At 43.5% G+C, this 18,572-nt stretch overlaps 1 long non-coding RNA gene across 2 annotated transcripts in view; it reads right to left on the minus strand.

Moving 5' to 3' along the window:
- Nucleotides 1-2,874: 2,874 nt before the first annotated feature.
- Nucleotides 2,875-18,572, minus strand: part of LOC141145411 (uncharacterized) — a 65,226-nt gene continuing 49,528 nt past the window's right edge. For both annotated transcript variants that reach the window (XR_012244555.1, XR_012244556.1), the window contains exons 5-7: nt 18,189-18,393; nt 14,395-14,487; nt 2,875-6,036 (exon numbers count right to left, since the gene is read on the minus strand). This is a non-coding gene — a long non-coding RNA (uncharacterized lncRNA). The remainder of the gene's footprint in view (nt 6,037-14,394; nt 14,488-18,188; nt 18,394-18,572) is intronic.

Consider the following 18,572-nt stretch of genomic DNA (forward strand, 5'->3'; position numbering starts at 1 on the left):
GTCTAAAATCGCCTTCCCCTGCTGGAGTTAATTCCAGGCTCCTCGGATGTTTTCAATCTCCTTCCACTCTCCTCACTGAGCTGGCTTTGTCTGGACTTCCTTTTCTCCACGTCCCCTCAGTATAATAGATACACTCCCATTGTGTAGTATATAAAGGTTTCACATTTATTGCATAATATCCACTTACAGTATCTCACAAAAGTGAGTACACCCCTCACATTTTTGTAAATATTTTATTATATCTTTTCATGTGACAACACTGAAGAAATGACACTTTGCTACAATGTAAAGTAGTGAGTGTACAGCTTGTATAACAGTGTAGGTTTGCTGTCCCCTCAATATAACTCAACATACAGCCATTAATGTCTAAACCGCTGGCAACAAAAGTGAGTACACCCCTAAGTGAAAATGTCCAATTTGGGCCCAATTAGCCATTTTCCTTCCCCAGTGTGACTCGTTAGTGTTACAAGGTTGGTGTGAATGGGGAGCAGGTGTGTTACATTTGGTGTTATCCCTCTCACTCTCTCATACTGGTCAGTGGAAGTTCAACATGGCACCTCATTTCAAAGAACTCTCTGAGGATTGCCAAGACAGGTTCCACTCAGAATAGGCCTCGCCATGGTCGACCGAAGAAGTTGAGTGCACGTGCTCAGCGTCATATCCAGAGGTTGTCTTTGGGAACTAGACATATGAGTGCTGCCAGCATTGCTGCAGAGGTTGAAGGGGGGGGGGGGGGGGTCAGCCTGTCAGTGCTCAGACTATACATCCCACACTGCATCAATTTGATCTGCATGGCTGTCGTCCCAGAAGAAAACCTCTTCTAAAGATGATGCACAAGAAAGCCCGCAAACAGTTTGCTGAAGACAAGCAGACTAAGGACATGGATTACTGGAACCATATCCTGTGGTCTGATGAGACCAAGATAAACTTATTTAGTTCAGATGGTGTCAAGTGTGTGTGGTGGCAACCAGGTGAGCAGTACAACGACAAGTGTGTCTTGCCTACAGTCAAGCATGGTGGTGGGAGTGTCATGGTCTGGGGCTGCATGAGTGCTGCTGGTACTGGGGAGCTACAGTTCACGGAGGGAACCATGAATGCCAACATGTACTGTGACATACTGAAGCAGAGCATGATCCCCTCCCTTCGGAGACTGGGCCCCAGGGCAGTATTCCAACATGATAAGGACCACAAACACACCTCCAACATGACCACTGCCTTGCTGAGGGTAAAGGTGATGAACTGGCCAACCATTTCCCCAGACCTAAACCCTATTGAGCATCTGTGGGGCATCCTTAAACGGCAGGTGGAGGAGCGCAAGGTCCCTAACATCCACCAGCTCCGTGAAGTCGTCATGGAGGAGTGGAAGAGGACTCCAGTGGCAACCTGTGAAGCTCTGGTGAACTCCATGCCCAAGAGGGTTAAGGCAATGCTGGAAAATAATGGTGGCCACACAAAATGTTGACACTTTGGGCCCAATTTGGACATTTCTTAGGGATGTACTCACTTTTGTTGCCAGCGATTTAGACATTAATGGCTGTGTGTTGAGTTATTTTGAGGGGACAGCATATTTACACTGTTATACAAGCTGTACACTCACTACTTTACATTGTAGCAAAGTGTCATTTCTTCAGTGTTGTCACATGAAAAGTTATAAAAAAATATTTACAAAAATGTGAAGGGTGTACTGACTTTTGTGAGATACTGTACATTAAAACTTGAAACAGGGTGCTTTAACCCTCAAACATTATATATTGTTTTTTTTTCTAACACCCTAGAGAATAAAATGTCAGTCATTGCAATACTTTTTTTCACACCATATTTGCGGTCTTACAAGCGCGCTTTTTTTGGTAAAAATTTGGAAAAAATTCACTTTTTTGAATAAAAAAATAAGACAACAGTAAAGTTAGCCCAATTTTTTTTATATTGTGAAAGATAATGTTACGCCGAGTAAATTGATACCCAACATGTCATGCTTCAAAATTGTGCCCGCTCGTAGAATGGCGACAAACTTTTACCCTCAAAAATCTCCATAGGCGACGTTTAAAAAATTCTACAGGTTGCATGTTTTGCGTTACAGAGGAGGTCTAGGGCTAGAATTATTGCTCTTGCTCTAACGATTGCGGCGATACCTCACATGTGTGGTTTGACCACCGTTTTCATATGCGGGCGCTACTCATGTATGCATTCGCTTCTGCGTGCGAGCGCGTCGGGACGGGGGGGGGGGGTTTAAAATTTTTTTTTTACTTTTTATTATTTATTTTACATTATTTTATTTATTTTTACACTGCTTAAAAAAATGTGTCACTTTTATTCCTATTACAAGAAATGTAAACATCCCTTGTAATAGAAAAAAGCATGACAGGTCCTCTTAAATATGAGATCTGGGGTCAAAAAGACCTCAGATCTCATATTTACACTAAAATGCAATATAAAAAAAAAAAAAAAAAGTCATTTAAAAAAAATTACATTAAAAAAAATGTGCCTTTAAGACGCATGGGGGGAAGTGACGTTTTGAAGTCGCTTCCGCCCAGCAGTGTCATGGAGACATAACAACGATATCCGCCGCCAAACTTTGGACGTACATCGGTGTGCGGCGGTCGGCAAGTGATTAAAATATCATCCGACGGGGCAGCAACTCCAGTATGTTCCACAAGCACAGTACTCTGTCAACCGACTCCTCCCACACGTATCATCACGATCATGTGACTTCCTCAGGGGTCCTTGTTTTATATACCTGAGGTACAGTGCCTTGCAAAAGTATTCACCCCCCCCCCCCCCCCTTGGCATTTTTCATGTTTTGTTGCCTCACAACCTGGAATTAACATGGATTATATGAGGATTTTCATCATTTAATTTACAGAACATGCCCACAACTTTGAAGATGTTTTTTTTTATTGTGAAGCAATCAACAAATAGGACAAAATAACAGAAAAAGTCAGTGTGCATAACTATTCACCCCCCTAAAGTCAATGCTTTGTAGAGCCACCTTTTGCAGCTATCACAGCTCCAAGTCGCTTTGGATAAGTCTCTATGAGCTTGCCACATCTTACCACTGTGATTTTTGCCCTTTCCTCCTTGCAAAACTACTCTAGCTCTTTCAAGTTGGATGGTTTGTGCTTGTCAACAGCAATCTTTAAGTCTGACCACAGATTTTTTTATTGGATTGAGGTCTGGGCTTTGACTAGGCTATTTCGACACATTTACATGTTTCCCCTAAACCACTCAAGTGTTGCTTTAGCAGTGTGTTTGGGGTCATTGTCCTGCTGGAAGGTGAACCTCTGTCCAAGCCTCAAATCACACACAGAGTGGTACAGGTTTTGCTCAAGAATATCCCTGTATGTAATATCCCTTCTGGCCATTCTGCCATAAAGCCCAACTCTATGGAGCGTATGGCTTATTGTCGTCCTATGTACAGATACTCCAGTCTCTGCTGTGGAACTCTGCAGCTCCTCCAGGGTTACCTTAAGTCTCTGTGCCACCTCTCGGATCATTGCTCTCCTTGCCCGGTCCGTGAGTTTTGGTGTGCAGCCGTCTCTTGGCAGGTTTGCTGTTGTGCCATGTTCTCTCCATTTGGTTATCATAGATTTGATGGTGCTCCTAGGGATCATCAAAGATTTGGATATTTTTTTTTTATAACTTAACCCTGACTTGTACTTCTCAACATTGTCCCTTACTTGTTTGGAGAGTTCCTTGGTCTTCATGGCAGTGTTTGGTTTGGTGCCTCTTGCTTAGGTGTTGCAGCCTCTGGGGCCTTTCAAAAAGGTGTGTATATGTAATGACAGACCATGTGGCACTTAGATTGCACACAGGTGGACATCATTTCACTAATTATGTGACTTCTGAAGGTAATTGGTTGCACCAGAGCTTTTCATGGGCTTCATAACAAAGGGGGTGAATACATCCGCACATGCCAATTATTTTTTCTATTTCTGAAAAATAGTTTATGTATATATTTTTCTAATTTTACTTCACCAACTTAGACAATTGTGTTCTGATCCATCACATATAATTGAATAAAAAAAACATTGAACCAAAGGCTATAATGTAACAAAATAGGTAAAAAACCAAGGGGGTTTAATACTTTTGCAAGACACTGTAGTTGTTCCTTCAACCCCCATCTGGTGTAGTCCAATATGCTTTTTTTTTTTTACTGTGGCTTGTGTCGTTTTTAACTTGGTTAATAGAACCAGGACAAATGTAACTTTATTGTGATATGCGTATAACAACGCCTTACAGCTGAGTCTTTTACACATGACACATTTGTTCAAACAACACTATGACATCTATGGTATGACATTGTGATCTTCTGTATCTATAGCATTGTAATCATACTTTTGTTTGTACTTGTATTATAAGTTTATACAACCACAATAAACAGTTTGTTTTCATGAAAAAATAAATAGCTTTTGTGTTGAATTCCCCATGAAAAATAGCAGCGCACTTCAGGTATGCGAGGGTGGCTAGGCACTCCTGTTCTCTATAGTTATATATGTGCCGTGAGAGATGATCCAAGGCACTGTTGCCTCTGACACACGCGCACGCACGAATGGCAGCGATCTTCCCCCCACCCAAACAAACCCAGCAAGCAAACAGGGAGACATTCTCCTCCTGGCCACACAGGAACAGGAAGTGTGTCCTGAGACATGATTGGCCAGGGAGTGTTAAGACTCCTTGGCCAATAGGGGCTTCCTGATTGGCCGGGAGGAGAATGATGAAGACAATAGCAAATATTCATTCACTATTGTCACACAAGTGGGTGTGATCGGGGGGCAGTGCTCTGCGCCCCAAAGCCCTCCCTTTTTTTGAAGCCTATTAGAGCCTCTGACTCTAATCACGTGCTTAAAAAAAAATAAAAAAATAAAAACCCCTATGGAATCAATGCGTCCAGAAGCATGGATGGGCCACCACTGCTCTGACTACTAATCTCATGAGGGTTGAAGTGACACTTGGTGATGTCACTACTGTACTGCTCGCTGTTCTTCCTTCTAGAGGCTCACAGATGTTAGGAAGCAAAACCCTGCCTCTACCAAGATGGCCGCCTTCACACAGCGACAGGGAAGAAAAAGGCATGGAAAATCAATAATGGGGAAAAGATCAGCTGCAGAGAGGCCACAAGCAACACCAGCTTTGCCCTTTCCCTGCCTTTTTTGGGCACAGCTTTCAAAGCCCAGTTCCCCTTTAAAGGATATGTTCACCTTTGTAAAAATAAAATAAAATAAAATAAAAGCATCTTTTTGCTGGTAAAAAATATTGCATTTATTACCTGCAAAACGATGTGCATTTATTATTTTTTTTTTACTAGACACCTGCAAAGCATTGCACCCATAATCTGCAGGTCGCGGGTGCAATGCAAGACTCCTGCATATCGTACAGGCACTCAGTGACACAAAGCCAGGAAGAACAATAAACTACCTAGTGCACAGAGCGGCAGGGGGGTGTCCGGAGGTGAGTCTGGAGGAGGCAGCCACATGAAGAGAAGCAAGATGGTGGTGCAGGACCTGCTGCGTTGAACTCAAATAGCAGATCACAGGGTGACAATGCTGGATTTGCTCTGCAGGTGAGAATGTGCTTTGAATTGCACTACAGGTAAGTGGGGGAAAAAAAAAAAAACAGAGGGGGTGGGGTTGTTGAGTACCACTTCGATGTGGACTTTTCAGTAACTTTACAGATACACGAATGCTTTACTTACGTGCTATACAATATAAAGTAAATGCATACTGCTTTCAAAATAAGATGAAGTTTAACCTATATCTGAAAACAAGACTTGAGCTCTGATCAGGACTTTGTCTAGGCTGAGATGATGTCATCTGTCTGCAGGAAGCGTTTTAGTCTCCTCTCCTCTGGTGATCATAGTACAACTTTGTAGCAAGGTGAGAGGTTGCAACAGGGACTAATCTTTGAATGATATTTGTAAACAGCCAAGAACTGTTCAGGCACCAGGACCAGTACATAATTGCATCATCTCTGAGCAAGTATCTTAATCCAGCAAGTAGATGTTGACCAGGGTTATGTCTGAACAAAGATGGTGAAGTCCTTCTGGAAAGTAAAGCAGATGAAGACATTGTTAATGGAGTACTGTGACCAATGTGAGGGGTAATAAATACAGGTTACACTTACAATTTACTTAGCATACACACAGTACAGAATACTCTGAAAAATATTTTGCATGATGATAGTGGATAGGGTGACAACGCATTGGGAGACAGTAAGACAGCGTTGTCACCTTATAGGAGGTGGAGCCTGAAGAAGGATCTTCATGGCAGGATCACCAGGTATTATTTTAAGGAAAGCTGCAGATTTAAAGATAAATTAAAACAAAATATTTAAATACATTTTGTAATTACATAAAACACCATAAATATTGAGCTCCCAGTGTGGCTTTGAAATTGTGCTACTTCAGGACGATTTTAAAGCAGCGCATCAGTGTGATTTGCACTGCCGATTTCATTGCGACTTGATACAACGGAGGTCTATGCAAGTCACAATGAAATTGGTAAAAAGTAGTGTAGGAACCTTTTTCAAAGTTGCTGCGGCATGAATCGCAATTTGAATGGTTCCATTGACGACACGGTTTGTGCGACTTGTCATGGGATTTGAATTTATCAAATCGCACCGGTGTGAACAAGGGGCTGAATGGGATTTCAGTGGTTGGGTTACTATCTACTTTAAAAATATAAAGTGACGCTTCCTATAACAATAAGGCAATTTCTGTCCTTTTTAGGGGCAACAATGACTATCCGGAGCGCTTGCTGTTTCACCAAGGGGGTTCCAATTTTTTGGAAAAATGTTCTGTGAACAGGGCTGAGCCTTTATTCGTTTATGGAAATGAGGAAAGGATGAAAAACACATGTGCATCACTGGCAATATTAGATAAATACTGCAGTGGACTCTCATCTTCTATCTTGGGAATTGGCAGATACCTCCCCACCCCAGATACCTGGTAGTCTGTAGGCACCCTGCAATGGCCAGTAAAGCTAATGTGGGTCCTGTCCATATGATGATCTGCAACAGTCCGAACACTCGTCGCAGTTGCAGTGATTTCTGCCATCTAGTGTCTGAACAGGAAATTGTCTGTAAATGTTAGATTGCTCTAATGCTAAATTTGTATTATTTTAAAGCTGAAATGTAATCTGCTTATATTTTTTCTTCAGAAGGACATGTCCCTTGTGCTGCTGTGTCCTCCTTTAAATTTAATTTTAACCACTTAAGCCCCGAACCATTTGGCTGCCTAAAGACCAGAGGACTTTTTACAATTTGGCACTGCGCTGCTTTAACTGCTAATTGCGCAGTCATGCAATGTTGTACCCAAACGAAATTTGCGTCCTTTTTTTCCCAGAAATAGAGCTTTCTTTTGATGGTATTTAATTGCCTCTGCGATTTTTATTTTTTGCGATATAAATGTAAAAAGGCCGAAAATTTTGATAAAAAAATATATTTTCTACTTTTTGTTATAAGAAAAATCCAATAAACTCAATTTTAGTCATACATTTAGGCCAAATGTTTTCAGCCACGTCTTTGGTAAAAAAAAAAGTCAATAAGCGTATATTTATTAGTTTGCGCAAAAGTTATAGCATCTACAAACTAGAGTACATTTTCTGTAATTTACACAGCTTTTAGTTTATGACTGCCTATCTCATTTCTTGAGGTGCTAAAATGACAGGGCAGTACAAACCCCCCCAAAATGACCCCATTTGGAAAGTAGACACCCCAAGGAAATTGCTGAGAGGCATGTTAAGCCCATTGAATACCTACTTAATTTTTTTGTCCCAAGTGATTGAATAATGCCAAATTTTTTTTTTTTTTACGAAAAGTTGTCACTAAATGATATATTGCTCACACATGTCATGGTTATATGTGGATACACCCCAAGTTATTTGCTGAGAGGCATGGTAAGTATTTTGCAGCTGTTTTCGAAAATGAAGAAAGAAAAGAAAAATGTATTTTCTGTTTCTTTTTCCAATTTTCAAAACTTTGTGACTAAAAGCAAGATCTGCAAAATACTCACCATACCTCTCAGCAAATAGCTTGGGGTGTCTACTTTCTAAAATGGGGTCATTTGGGGGGGTTTGTGCCATCTGGGCATTCCATGGCCTCCGAAACTGTGATAGGCAGTGAGGAGTGAAATCAAACATTTACACCCTTAGAAAGCCTGAAGGCGGTGCTTAGTTTTCGGGGTCCCGTACGCGGCTAGGCTCCCAAAAAGTCTCACATGTGGTATCCCCGTACTCAGGAGAAACAGAATGTGTTTTGGGGTGTAATTCCACCTATTTCCATGGCATGTTTGAGCAATATATCATTTAGTGACAACTTTGTGCAAAAAAAAAATTTGTCTTTTTCCCGCAACTGTCAAAATATAAAATATTCCATGGACTCAACATGCCTCTCAGCAAATAGCTTGGGGTGTCTACTTTCCAAAATGGGGTAATTGGGGGGGGGGGGGGGTTTGAACTGTCCTGGCATTTTATGCACAACATTTAGAAGCTTATGTCACACATCACCCACTCTTCTAACCACTTGAAGACAAAGCCCTTTCTGACACTTTTTGCTTACATGAAAAATTTTTATTTTTTTTGCAAGAAAATTACTTTGAACCCCCAAACATTATATATTTTTTTAAAGCAAATGCCCTGCAGATTAAAATGGTGGGTGTTTATTTTATTTTCACACAGTATTTGCGCAGCGATTTTTCAAATGCATTTTGTGGGAAAAAACACACTTTTTAAAATTTGAATGCACTAAAACACACTATATTGCCCGAATGTTTGATGAAATAAAAAAGATGATCTTAGGCCGGTACATGGATACCAAACACGACATGCTTTAAAATTGTGCACAAACGTGCAGCAGCGACAAACTACATACATTTTTAAAAGCCTTTACAGGTTACCACTTTAGATTTACAGAGGGAGGTCTACTGCTAGAATTACTGCCCTCGATCTGACATTCACGGTGATACCTCACATGCATGGTGCAATTGCTGTTTACATTTGATGCCAGACCGGCATCCCCTATGATAGCAATAGGTAGTGACAGTCTATTAGAGCCTAGATCTCTTCTCTGCCCTCAAAGCATCTGGCCACACCAAGATCGGTGTGATAAAATGCTTTCCCAATGGCGCCGTTTACATCCGGCAAAATCTAAGCCATGAAATGCTCTTAGCTTCCGGTTTCTTAGGCCATAGAGATGATTGGAGCCGTTCTGGTCTCTGATCAGCTCTATGGTCAGCTGGCAGAACCACCAGCTGCATTCTCAGGTTCCCTGTTGGGACAGGAGAGCCAGAGAAAACCATGGAAGACGGTGGGAGGGTACATTCCCTCCCACTGCTTGTAAAAGCAGTCTAGAGGCTAATTAGCCGCTAGGAATGCTTTTACATGAAAGCTGACCGCTGGCTGAAAAGAATGATACCAAGATGATACCTAAACCTGCAGGTGTCATTCTGGTATAACCACTCAAAGTTCAGCAACATACCAGTACGTTGCTGGTCCTTGCTGAGCATATATTGTAATCTTTTTTTTCATGGAGCCTGTGGGCTGAACAAAAAAAAGAGATTGATCGGTGGGTATGCCCACCATTAGAATACCTCCCTTTATCCACCCACTTCTAACTTCATACATGCACCATTTTGTTTTTAACTGTGGTGGTGAAATCACCTCCTACAGCGATGGAGTCACGACTTTATGTATCGTGGGAGCAAACGCTGTTGCTGTCAAGATGAATAAATCAGTGCTGCAGCTGAATGGCCTAAAAAATATATGCCGAAGCATGGGGGCATCCATCCCAAAAGTTAGAAGCAAATCACTCCTCCACTCCTGCTGCCCCCACGCTTCGGCATATATGCTCTTTTTTTTTTAACTGTGGTGGTGAAATCACCTCCTACAGCGCTGGAGTCACGGCTTTATGTATCGTGGGAGCAAACGCTGTTGTGGTCAAGATAAATAAATCCGCGCTGCAGCTGAATGGCGTACCTGCTAAGCAAATGATGGTTAACAATAAAACAAACATTACAGTATAACATACCATACCTGCAAAGCAAATGCAATAAAACATAGTAAAAATAAAACCTGAGAGATAACAATAGCTATAGAACAATAGTGAGCGAACAGTAGAGTGGAAAGTAGAGAGCAAACATAAGAGAGAGAGGGAAGAAAAATACAACCACAACTATTTTTGGCTTTATTTTTTTTGTTTTTTTTTCACTTTTATAAAAACTGTAAAAAAAAAAAAAAACTATAAACTGAACGTTGCAGATTAGGGTCTCTTAAAATGTGATGGTCATCACATCTTTGGAGACCCCGTGTACGTGTGCCTATGACTGTGTGGTGCTGTACCCTACGCTAATACTCAACTAGTGTGTGATAGCGTTTAAAACAGTCACTAATGCAAAGACCAGGTTGGTCAGGACAGGAGGGACAATAAAAGCAGGTGTCACGCCTAAATCAGCGCTTTCTACAGACAACATCTTCTTTGGGTAGGGGTACCAGAGAGGACATGTGGAAAATGCCTCCCATGCAGCCGGCTTACTGCATTTGCGTTGGGAAGTTGGAAACAGAAGGGCTCTGATGATCTCTTCCTGGAATTTAAGGAAGGAGTCCGTCCTGAAGCTCTGTATAGCACATGAGCGTTTAGCAAAGCCAATTGAAATAAGTATACAGACACTTTTTTGTACCAGCGTCTGGCCTTACGGGCAATTAGGTACTGCGTGAACAACTGGTCGTTGAGGTCCACCCTTCCCATATTGAGGTTATATTCGTGGACACAGAGGGGTTTCTCCACAACACCAGTCGCCGTAGTAATTTGGAAAGTCGTGTCTGTGTGAAAGGAGGAAAGAATGAAAACACTCTTGTTATCCCCTCCACTTCACAGCGAGCAAATAATTACATCTCAAGCAGGCTCTCTCCCCCAGCCTAAGACGGGAATCTACAAGCCACTGGGGAAAGCCCCGGCGATTAGATCACACAATGCCACATGCGCCAATTTGATGATCAAACAAGTGACTAAAAAGTGGCACGCTCGTGTAATAATTGTCCACATACAAGTGGTACGCCTTACCGAATAAGGGTGACAACAAGTGCCACACAAACTTATCAGCGCTCGCTATGTAGTCTGGGCAGTTCTCCGCTCTACGTAACTATCTCTTCCCTCGTAAACCATAAAACTATATGTATATCCTGTGGCCCTGTCACAGAGCTTATACATCTTGACCTCTTATCTGGCACGCTTGTTGAGAAGATACTGTTTGAATGACAAGCCGCCAGAAAACTTAATCAGGGACTCATCAACGCAGACAACTTGATGGGGAGTAAACAAGGCTGCAAAACGTTGGTTGAAGTGGTTTACAAGGGGCCAAATTTTGTAGAGCCGATCAAATTCAGGGGTCAGTGGACCAATATGACCGCAACTCACTCTTTTTAGTTATGCCCATGAGGAGGGATAGGCCCAGGAAGGTCTTAAATTCAGAGACCGTAATTGGTCTCCAATCTCTGGCAAGGGTCAGCTGGGGATTAGCGGCGATGAATTGACCAGCATATAAATTTCTTTGGTCCACAATAAATCTATAGAGATCTGCGGTGAAAAATAGCGAATAAAAATCAAGTGACGTAAAATCAACTGTTTCCACCTGAATGCCGGCTTGGCCAGTGAATGGGAGAAGTACGGGTGCTGCAGAAGTGGTGGGTTCCCAATTAGGATTGGCGAATGCAGCAGGAAGGGCACTATGGGCTCATCGGGCCTGCCTTTGTCTTCTTGGTGGCAGCGGGACACTACTCGTGCTTACCACCTCGCCAGCTTGAACTGCACTTATGGGACTCGCCACGTCACCAAGTGTTACTGCAGTGCTGGATGTATGACCAGGACGTACTAGGCCGCTGGTGCTTGCCAGATCACCAGAAGGAATAGCGGCGCTAGTACTGGCTCTCTGCTCCATACGAGGGACCTGCGGTTCTTGCACCTCAACGACAGCAGAAGAAGATTGGGGTCTGGTACGTCTGACCTTGGCAGGGACCACAACTCCGTCGTCAGAGCTATCTGTCAGGGTGCCACTGCTGTCTACAGGTTCGTATTCTGAGCCTGAATCTGAGAGATGAGTGACTTCCTCTTCACTATCTGTCATGCTCAGAAACGTGTAGGCCGCTTCACTACTGTACCTTCGATTTGACATTTTGGTCTCTAAATTTACTGGTACAGGCCTGGCTCTGCGAACGCTGCAGTTATGTGTGTTGTGTTTTGTAAGCGACAGTGATCGATTGATACTGCACTTGGGTGGGCGGAGGGGCTAAACGCAGGTGCTAACAGGTATCTGGGCTGATCCTGCTAACACTGCGTTTTTGGGAAGCCTAAACTGCTGGGGACGCTAATATAGTTCTGATCAGATCAGATATCTATCCGTTCAGACAATATACTACTAAGGGAGGCGTATGGTGCGTGCGTGGGTGTTAGCGGTACTGGCACTGATCTGACGCTACCTGGGGCGACGCAGACCCTATCTGACGCTAAAACCTAACTTTGATCACCCGCCGGGTGATCAGGGGGTTAAACCTTTATTGGGTAAAATACAGCAGGTGCCCTGACGCTATAAAAATAAATCTAGCTAAACTGCGTCACCCGTGACACTTTATTGGGGGGGTCCCTATACCTATCTGAGCCTAATACTAATTATCCTAACACTGATTAGTGTCACTAATGACACTAGTACAGCGATCAAAAAAAATCTGATTGCTGTACTGGGTGACACAGTGACAGGGGGTGAAGGGATTAACTGGGGGTGAATTGTGTGCTACGTGACCTGGTGTCAGTATAGTGTTGTGCAACTCACTTTTATATGCTCTCTCCTCTCGCTCTGGAATGAAAAGACCGACACGAGGAGAGATGACATCACTTCCCCTGTCAGTGTTTACAGTTACACAGACAGGGAAGGATATCATTCGTCAGGAGCGATCACCAGGTCCAGGCCAGATTTCATTGGCCAGGGCCTGGGGATTGATCAGTTCCTGGTTGAATCCGATCGTCGCGGGCGGCGTAGCATAAAGACGATTCGCCTGCTGTGCCATTCTGCTCCAGTACAACTGCGGCGGACGGTGGGCAAGTGGTTAATAAGAGTTTAGAGTTCCCAGAGTTCCTCCTTACATTAAAGGACAGGGATCACCCCTGGAGAATGAGGATAGGGACCCCTGGCAGGTCATTTGCCAGAGCTCCTTTCCCATTCCAGCACTCTAAACAGCTCCCCCCTCCCCCCCCCCCAACAATACACAGGGCTGAAATCACATTCCTTTACACAAAGTCTATCAGCCTTCACAGGGTGTAATCTGACATTAATGTTGCCGTTCTGACCTGTGAAATCCCCTGGTCGGAACGGCAGTGTAGTTGCAGTAGGCAAATACACTCTATGCAGATCATGGCTGACTGGCTGTGTTGTAAAGGAATGTGATTTCAGCCCTGCGGAGGAGGAACAGTAAAGAGTGCTGTACTGGGAAAGAAGCTCAGCAGCAGGCATAGCATCCAGGGCGGAGGGGGTGGTTAGGGGGCTTTGGGGGGGGCGTAACTTAGATCTGGGAGGGCAAAGCCATGTGACACGAAATCTGAAGCCTGCAGCCCCTCAGGAGGTGTTAAGGGATTTGTTTTAGTAATTTCTGAAGGTTTCTCTGTCAGTGTTGGCAGGTGTTGGGGGAAGGTCACCTCCCGGAGGTGCGTGTCTTTTGGTGGGGTAAGTGGACATCCCCGGGTGGGGGGTACAGAGAATCCCAGCTAGCGACTAGAAGACACTGAGCGGAATCTTACCTCACCAGTGACATTGGTCCCATCGTGGCTACAGGACGGCACTCTCCTCCTCTTAACTCTCTGAGCTCGGTTACCATTCCATTTTGCCTAGCACACAGCACCGACACCATCCCATCCTGGGTTTTTCTCACCCCATGCTCCTCTCCATTCAGGAAATGGCTCACAGCTTCTCCCCAGCCAATGGGAACAGAGTGGTGTGGACTGTGGAAGGCAAAGTGGAAGCCGAGTACTGGAGCATGGCTGTGGGGCCTAATGGCAGATCGGAGCTGGACTTTGTGGAGGATATGATAATATGACAGGGAGGCTGCAGGGGCCCCCTGGAGCTAGGGGCGGGGTTGCGATTGTGACCCCTGCAACCCCTTATGCTACGCCCATGCATTTAATCCATAGAACAGCTTGTATGAATGGATCAGCTGGACAGAAAGCGAGAGCATAGTCGGGCCTGTGACAGCCTCTTAGCTGTCGGGGCATCAGAGGAAGAAGATTTTATCTAAAGGAGGACACAGCAGCACAGGGGACTCATCCTACTTGTAAGTAACATCCCTTGTGCTGATAATTTTTAATGTATTTTTGTTTCTTCACTTAGGCTTTAAATAAAACCTTTCAGTTTTGATTACATACCTTAATTCAGTCCGTGACATCTTTGTGCTTCTCTGTGCAATACAGGCAGATTATGGCTGGCAGGAGGGACAGAAGGGCTGTGTACATGGATTCCTGAAAACAGTAAACTGTAATAAGTCGCACATGTGATGCTGATCTTCCATAATTAAAGAAACTGAAATCCAATAAATATAAAAAGGAGAAATAAATAATGCTGGATGTCCACTAGCCAGGAAATGATGCAGGCTTTACCAAACTTGCTGCAGCTTCTGGTGCACTGTGAGAAGCTCACACTGGGCTGTGAAATCTTAGTAAGCTATTTCACTACAGGAGAGGAGCCTGTACAACTGTGCAAGACAGAAAGTAAGGCTGAAGTTCAGATTAACAATGGGGAAAATTATTATTTGATCCCCTGCAGATTTTGTAAGTTTGCCCACTTACAAAGAAATGAAGGGTCTATCATTTTTATCATAGGTGTATTTTAAATGATAGAGACAGAATATCAACTGAAAATCTAGAAAAAACACATGATACAAATATAAAGTGAGTTGCAGTTCAGTGAGTAAAATAAGTATTTGATCCCCAAGCAGAACATAGTTAGTAATTGGTGGAGAAACCCTTTTAGGCAAGCACAGAGTTAAGAAGTTTCTTGTAGTTGGTTACCAGGTTTGCACACATGGTAATCATCAGGAGGGATTTTGGTCCACTCTTCTTTACAGATCTTCTGTAAATCCTCAAGATTTCTTGGCTGTCGCTTGGCAGCTCGAAGTTTCAGCTACCTCCATAAATTTTCTATAGGATTAAGGTCTAGAGACCGACTAGGCCACTCCACGATCTTAATGTGCTTCTTCTTGAGCCACTCCTTTGTTGCCTTGGCAGTATGTTTTGGGTCATTGTCATGCTGGAAGACCCATCCACGACCCATATTCAGTGTTCTGGCTGAAGGGAGACAGTTCTCATCCAAGATTTTACAATACATGGTCCGTCCATTGGCCCCTCAATGCGGCAAAGTCGGCCTGTACCTTTAGCAGAGAAACAGCCCCAAAGTATAATGTTGCCACCTCTGTCGTACTTAACTGTAAGGAAGGTGTTTTTAGGGTCATAGTCAGTATTTTTCTTCCTCCAAACACAGTGAGTCGAGTTAATGCCAAAGAGCTCAGTTTTAGTCTCATCTGACCACAGCACTTTCTCCCAATCCTTCACTGAATCATTTAGATATTCATTGGCAAACTTCAGATGGGCCTGTACGTGTGCCTCCTTGAGGGGGACCTTGCGGGCGCTCCAGGATTTTAATCCATGGCGACGTATTGTGTTATTGATGGTTTGTTTGGTGTCTGTGGTCCTAACTGCCTTGAGATCATTCACAAGCTTCTCCTGTGTAGTTCTAGGCTGATCCTTCACTTTTCTTATGATCATCCTTACCCCCAGAGGCAAAATCTTGCATGGAGCTCCAGACCGAGGGCGTTTGATGGTTATTTTGTATTTCTTCCATTTGTGAATAATCGCTCCAGCAGTTGTCTCCTTCTCACCAAGCTTCTTGCTGATGGTCTTGTAGCCCATTCCATGTCTACAATCTGTGTACCACATGAGCACCTACTGTAGCCAGTCTGTGGGAGAAAAAAATTATTGTTGGTTGGTAGGGGATCAAATCTTATCTTACTCACTGAGCTCCAACTCAATTTATAACATTTGTTTCACGTGTTTTTTATTTTTGGTTGATATTCTGTCTCTATCATTTAAAATATAGACTCTTCATTTCTTTGTAAGTGGGCAAACTTACAAAATCTGTAGGGGATCAAATATATTTTCGCCACTGTAACTATAATCCTCACAATTTCTCTTTTATAGTAGGTAATTCAGATAACACACACAGGCATCAATTCAATATATCACATAGTGATGGAAGTCCTCCAGGTTCCATTGTTTCCAGTATCTTTTTTTAAAGGAACCTGTCAGGATAAGGAGCCATTGTCCCAAAAAAAAAAAAAAAAAGTCTATGGGGTCTCTGTCCCGTGTTCCCTTAAGGAAAGGAGAACTTTATGCTCCCTATGACAAGGCCTAGTTGTTGCACAGCTCCAAGGAAAGGGTCTTCTGTCTCACTAACTGCCTTTAAAAAACTCCCCCCTCACCTGGTGACCAGCGTTTTTTTTCTGGATTAAATGACATCCCACTCCAGTCATAGAGAAGGACTTTATATACACATTATAGCAGGCATGCCCAAAGTCTGGTCCGCGGGCCAATCGTGGCCCGCGTTTCGGTTTTGGACGGCCCGCCTGGTAATTTTGACATGTTTATCTTTTGTGGCCCCCAACGAATCCCAAAGAGCCGGGGGCCACAAAAGATATATATGCTGGCTGCCTTGGAAGGGACGCGGAGGAGGCAGGACGGGTGCCGTACATACAGGAGAGGAAAATTTCCTGTTTACACGGCGGCCTCTGTAAAAGGAAGTCCCATCTCCTGCGCTGCCACTAGAAGACTGTTCTCTCCATCATAGGAGGTGGGACTTTCTATTAAAGAGGCCGCCGAGAAAACAGGAGTTTCTCCTGTATTTCTGTTGGTGCTCGTCCTGCCCCCTCCCTGTCTCCTCCAAAGCTGCAGATGGGCATGAATCAGGCTGCACTGACGGCAATGGTGAGTCTGCATTCGCAGCAAGGGGGGTGCTGCATTCGCGGCAACGGGGGGTGCTGCATTCGCGGCGATCGTGGGGCTGGCATTCATGGCACTTGTGAGGCTGCAGATGGGCACTGATTAGGCTGTATTGATGAACACTGACTTTTATTTTGCTGCACAATTCTTTCTTAAAAATTTAGGATTTTTTCCTGAAACTTCCCTCTTAAACTGAAGGTGCGTGTTATACGCCGATAAATACGGTATATCCAAATAACATGCCCAAGCTCATGTCTTCACCACACACAGCCACAAAAGGCAAGAGAATTCTTGTTGGGCAATATATTAGTGCTCGGACGAACACACTTAGACCAAATTTTAATGGATTAAAGAATGTCAGTCAAAATGGTGGCCCTCACGCATGTTCACTTCATCAATCTCAGCCTCTCTGAAAAAAGTTTGGACACCCCTGCATTATAGTATATGTATTGGGGCCAAAATGCAGTAGACATCTTACAAGCAATATCAACAGGTCCTTAAAGGGGTTGTAAACCTACATGTTTTTTCACCTTAATGCATCTTATGCATTAAGGTGAAGAAACACCTGGCAGTGACCACCCCCCCCGTTTTACTTACCTGAGCCCTGGAACTTGACCCACGGGGACGCGCTGTCTCTCTGCCCGGGGGTTCTATGGACGCCGAATGCTGGACTCGGGAGTACGTCCGCAAGGTCGGGTCGGGGCCACTCTGTGCAAAACTGCACAGTGGAGGTAACTATGATATGTTTGTTATTTTAAAAAAAAATGAACCCTTACAATAACTTACCCTCACGAACCCTTACAATTCATGACAAGGCCTAGTTGATTTTCAGCCCCAGAGAACAGGTTCTGCCTCTCTTGCTGCCTATAAAGAACACCTTTTCATCCAGCAACCATTATCCTTTCAGTAGATGGGAGAAAGATTTCCTTAGAACACAGAAAATCATAGCTCATAGAATCATAGATTATATATCATAGAACAGGACCTCAGTTACACACTAAAGTAGGGAGAATTGGGACCAAAAGACTATAAGTACCCCCTTTCATGCAGCAGCAAGTCCTTTCAAGAAGAGAACTGAAGTATGTGTTATTCCTGTGTTTATGTGGGTTTTTCTTGAGTTCTCTGGTTCTCCTCTACAACGCAAAATTAAAGTGATTGCAAATGCTCACCTTGTAAACAACCCATTCAGTTTAACCTCTTCAGCTCCGGGAGGTTTACCCCTCTTCAAGACCAGGCCATTTTTTGCGAAATGGCACTGCATTACTTTAACTGACAATTGCGCTGTTGTGCCCAAAAAATGATGTCTTTTATTTCCCAGAAGTCGAGCTGTCTTTTGGTGGTATTTGATCACCTCTGGAGTTTTTATTTTTTGCACTATAAACAAAAAAGACAGACAATTTTGAAAAAAAAAAAAATTTTTTTTAATTTTTTAACTTTATGCTATAAAACATACCCAATAAAGCAGGATCATGTGAGAGTCAGTCATAGCGCACACATAATACAGAAGCCATGCCACCTCCGGTGCATTGTGCATTAAAGCCCACGTAAAGGGC

Source organism: Aquarana catesbeiana, linkage group LG05, assembly GCF_042186555.1.
Source record: "Aquarana catesbeiana isolate 2022-GZ linkage group LG05, ASM4218655v1, whole genome shotgun sequence".
Lineage (NCBI taxonomy): Eukaryota > Metazoa > Chordata > Amphibia > Anura > Ranidae > Aquarana > Aquarana catesbeiana.